The sequence below is a fragment of the Chanodichthys erythropterus genome, chromosome 12 (genome assembly GCF_024489055.1).
Source record: "Chanodichthys erythropterus isolate Z2021 chromosome 12, ASM2448905v1, whole genome shotgun sequence".
Taxonomy (NCBI): domain Eukaryota; kingdom Metazoa; phylum Chordata; class Actinopteri; order Cypriniformes; family Xenocyprididae; genus Chanodichthys; species Chanodichthys erythropterus.
Genome location: NC_090232.1, coordinates 9,960,700 through 9,966,113, shown reverse-complemented (window position 1 = coordinate 9,966,113; position 5,414 = coordinate 9,960,700).

Here is a 5,414-nt window from a genome sequence, read left to right as displayed (position 1 = left end):
TCTGTTTTACCTTCTGTCCCACCTTCAAAATAAGAGCCAATCGCCAATTGTTAAAGTCATAGCGTCACTGCAGCAGTCTGAGACCTAAAATTGACAAATGAGACACTCTACGGTCACACGCACACGGCAGCCATTGTAAGTCCACCAGACCGAAAGTGCTATGAAGTGTGCCAATTGGGACAGGCCCACAGAATATCCCCAAAGGACTTGAAACACGAGTTAAATACTCTAGCTAGCGCGTTACGCTGAAGATGCAGTCTGATAATAAAGCAATAGGCCCCAAGAAGCCGTGGTTTACAGTGAATTTATAACAGCTAAGTGGCGTTGTTAAGCATGACATGACGCAAGGAGGAGTGCCTTAAACCCCCTTAGCTGTTATAAATTCACTGTAAACCACAGCTTCACAGGGCTTATTGCTTTTATAAAATGGTTACCACACAATACAAATATTAAAGCCAAAAAATATGTATCAACGAAACTTTCATGAAGTAAAATCATTTAAAGGCTTCCTTCCGCTGGAAAAATAGTCCCTGACCGTGAATAGCAACAGAAGTTACATGATTATGCCAATAGATGGCGGCAAAGATCATCTTTATGAGCGAGTCGCAAAGACTTTTTTGTATTGAAACTTGTGAACACGGAACAAGACGCAAATGACAAATGCTTTGACTAGCAATGTCAGTGTCAGCAGTGCATAAGAAAAGACATTAAATGTTAAAAGGACAAGATCACGGCGGACATTCAAATGGATTTTTTTTATTATGAACATTGGACTGACCTGAAGGAAAATGATAAACCTGTCACTCAATATTTCTCTCACAGTACTCTTCTACATAATGCAGTAAGCTTCAATGAACAAAATCAGTTGAGAACAAACATTTACGTTGCTAAGAGTGGTTCCTAAGACAGATGGTGCAACATACACACTCAGTGGCGCAGCAATACTTATGTAATGCGGTCAGCTGCATGTTTTCAGGAATTTTACAACGGCTTTGAACGCGGCTTAACCAATTGGAATCAAGGGCCAGAACTATCCGTTTTTTAATGAAGTTTTGACTCGCGGTTCGATTGGATTCGTGATAAAAACTTAAATATGTTTAAAATAAAAACAATAAAATATGTTTTATGGATGTTGCCATCTTTAAAGGTGCCCAAGAATGCTTTTTCACAAGATGTAATATAAGTCTAAGGTGTCTCCTGAATGTGTCTGTGAAGTTTCAGCTTAAAATACCCCATAGATTTTTTTAAATACATTTTTTTAACTGCCTATTTTGGGGCATCATTAACTATACACTGATTTTGGCAGCGCGCCGCCCCTTTAAATGGCGTGCTCCCTGCCACAGGAGCTCTCGACTATATTACAGTGCGTTTACAAAGTTCACACAGCTAATATAACCCTCAAATGGATCTTTACAAGATGTTCGTCATGCATGCTGTATGCATGCTTCGAATTATGTGAGTAAAGTATTTATTTAGATGTTTACGTTTGATTCTGTATGAGTTTGAGGCTGTGATCTGTGGCTAACGGCTAATGCTAAACTGTTGGAGAGATGAAGAATGAAGTTGAATTAGACAGACTGCAAGTGTTTAAAAATGAAAATAGCGACGTCTCTCGTCTCCGTGAATACAGTAAGAAACGATGGTAACTTTAACCACATTTAACAGTACATTAGCAACATGCTAATGAAACATTTAGAAAGACAATTTACAAACATCAGTTATTATTGCTCCATCTGCCATTTTTCGCTGTTGTTCTTGCTGGCTTACCTTGTCTGTGCACAGATCCAGACGTTAATACTGCCTTTCCTTGTCTAATGCCTTGAACATGGGCTGACATATATGCAAATATTGGGGTCATACATATTAATGATCCCGACTGTTACGTAACAGTCGGTGTTATGTTGAGATCTGCGTGTTTTCCGGAAGTCTTTTAAACAAATAAGATTTATATAAAAAGGAGGAAGCAATGGGGTTTGAAACTCAATGTATGTCTTTTCCATGTACTGAACTCTTGTTATTCAACTATGCCAAGACAAATTCAATTTTTGATTCTAGGGCACCTTTAATATTACTTTGGTCACTGTTGTTATGGTTACTGGTTAGAGAATACAGGCTTGACTCCCACTGCACATTTATTTGAGACTGTTAGTTGCTGTGTGAATGGGACAGACTCACACCTGTAAGTAAATGCGGTTGTCAGTCCCAAAAACTGAGTGTGAACGTGGCCACAGTAACAAAACAAAAAAACAGTGTGTGCGAAGAACAGACTTACTTTTCATTCCATTCTGAATATACTCTTGTGCATCTTCAAATGTACTGCAGATGTCAAGGTTGGATGCCAGTGATGAGATTTGAGAGCTTTGGCAGAAGGGACTGTTTTCAGCAAATAAGAACTTAAATTTCAGTCTGTTCGTTACACAAAGCTGTTGTACGGCTTTAGAGGACTTGGAATATGGTGCATGAGTCATAGGGACTACTTTTATGATACCTTATGGTGCTTTTTAATTTATTTACTTATTTTCTTTTGCAGCTTGACAGCCCCAGTTCTCATTTCGTTGTCCTTGACAGATATTAAATGTTTTTGGCCTTAAAAGTTATGATACAGTGTGATTTAGAAAGTATTGAACCAACAAGGAAATTGAGAGGGCTCTTAGACATTGCCTCTTGTCTGAACGTCTCCAACACTGTCGATTCTTCCGTGTAATGTTTAAATTCAACATTTACTATGTATTGATTTACCATAAAATCTCTTTTGCTCTAAGCTATAACACACTATTTTAGCTAAGATGCAATACAGTTACTGCCCTCATTTGCTTTCTCCATCTTTCTAATACACACACAAACACATTAGATGCTGGAAATACTACATTTTTGCCTTTACTTTTGCCATTGTTAGGTCCCAGTCAGTGCTGGGCCTGTGTTTTTTGTTTGGTCTGTAGGTATGACGTTTGTGGGGGTGTGGTTTTTTTCCACCTGAGGGTCATCATTGGGGCTATAAGAATTCTAGCGCTGTTGACTGGCAAGAAGCGCATTACGATGTGACTGCACTTGACCGAGCAACTTTGATTGTTTTTCTGTTGATTTTGTGTTAACATCCATGCAGACCTTGAGCTTATAGTCCTCTTCCATGCACTCTTCACTACTAACTTTCATATACTGACTACTGATTGTTTGAATACTTTTTTTAAGTATGTTATTTTGTTGAATATATCATCTCTTTTCTCTATACTTGCCCGTCCGTGTTGCCTCTTGTTCATGTTACAATTGTGAGCCGGTTGTAACAACCAAAACTCACATCAAAATACAAGTTAACTTAAAGGACAAAAGCTATTACTGGGGCAGTACCCATTCAAAAATTATTGATATTTACCATTTAGGTACTAATACACTTCAAGTACTAATATGGTACCTTTGAGATACTATAACGCACCCAGATTAATTAGATTAATTTTGTCAAAAAAACTGCCTCATTTATGTCTCTTTTTTCTCTGGAGATACAACTGAGAAGCAAGTGTGACCTCTGAAAAATAAAGTTTAAACTTTACATTTGTTTAGCACGTATTGAACAAGACTGAATAATTAATCATATATTCATATACACATATGCACACTGCCTGAGCTAAATATGAATGAACAAGGTTCTATGTGTGCATATGTGTTGCTGTTTTTTTTTTTTTTTTTTCCTGTGTCTGGTCTCTTCTCTGATCCTGAGCCATATGGCTATGGTACAAAGCTTTCACTGCATTTCAAAGGACATTTATGCAGGACACCGGCTGGCCAGTCCATAAACCATACGCACTCATGCATATTCACATTTTTATTTTTAATTCTTTCATACACTTTCTTTCATGATCACTGGTGGGTTGCCATTTTCATATCCCAACAGTGACTCTACATATATTTCGATGAGTATTCAACAATATATGCTAATACTGTATGTGACTCTGCAAAGTGAACTAATCAGTTTAGATGCTGTAGCATGTCACATTTTGTTATTTATTTATTTTTTATTTTTTTTGTAGTTCATATACACAGAACAATAGTTCATTTTCTCTTAAATTACTATAGTCATAAAAACTGCTTAAATAATATTTATATAATAATAAACAATACACTACCATTAAAAATGTTAAGCTCAGTAAGATTTTTTTAAAGAAAATTAATTATTTTATTCAAGGACACCTTAAACTGAAAAGAACACACACACACTCATTCTGAGCACCACTGTATATATATATATATATATATATATATATATATATATATATATATATATATATATATATACACACACAGTGGTGCTCAGAATTATTGGCACCCTTGGTAAATATGATCAAAGATGACTGTAAAAATAAACCTGCATTGTTTATCTTTTTGATCTTTAATTCATAAAATGAGTAAAAATCTAACATTTCATTGAAGGAAAAGAATTGAAAGTGGGGGTAAAATCACATTATGAAATAAATGTTTTTCTCCAAAACATGTTGGCCACAATTATTAGCACCCCTAGAATTTTTTATGAGTAAAATATCTCTGAAATATATTCCCATTCATATTTACATTTTTTTAGCACACCAGGGGGATCATAAACATGAAATTGTCCAGCCATGACTTCCTGTTTCACAGGAGTATAAACATGAGGAAACACAAAGGCCAAATTCCCGTAATCATTCATCACAATGAGTAAAACCAAAGAATATAGTTCTGATATGCAGCAAAAGATTGTTGAGCTTCACAAAATAGAAAGTGGCTGTAAGAAAATAGCTGAAGCATTGAAAATCCCCATTTCCACTATCAGGGCAATAATTGAGAAGTTCCAATCAACTAAACATGTTACAAATCTGCCTGGAAGAGGATGTGTGTCTAAATCATCCTAATGCATGGTGAGGAAAGTTTGAGTGGCAAAAGACTCTCCAAGGATCACAGTTGGAGAACTGCAGAGATTAGTTGAGTCTTGAGTCTCAGAAAGCGATAAAAAAAATATCAAACAGCACCTACATCCCCACAAGTTGTTCAGGAGGTTTTCAAGAAAAATCCTCTGCTCTCATCCAGAAACAATCTCCAGTATATTAAGTTGTCAGACATGATTGGAACTTCAAACGGGACCGGTTACTATGGTCAGATGAAACTAAAAGAAGAGCTTTTTGGCATCAAACCCACCAGATGGGTTTGGTGCACGTGGATAAAAAGTACCCCATGCCCACAGTTAAATATACTGCTGGATCTTTAATGTTGTGGGCCTATTTTTCTGCTGGAGGTCCTGGACATCTTGTCAGATATATGGTATCATGGATTCTACCAAATATCAACAGATAAAAAATCAAAACCTGACCACTTCTGCTAGAAATCCTATAATGGGCCGTGGTTGGATGTTCCATCAGGACAATGATCCAAAACAAACATCAAAACCAACA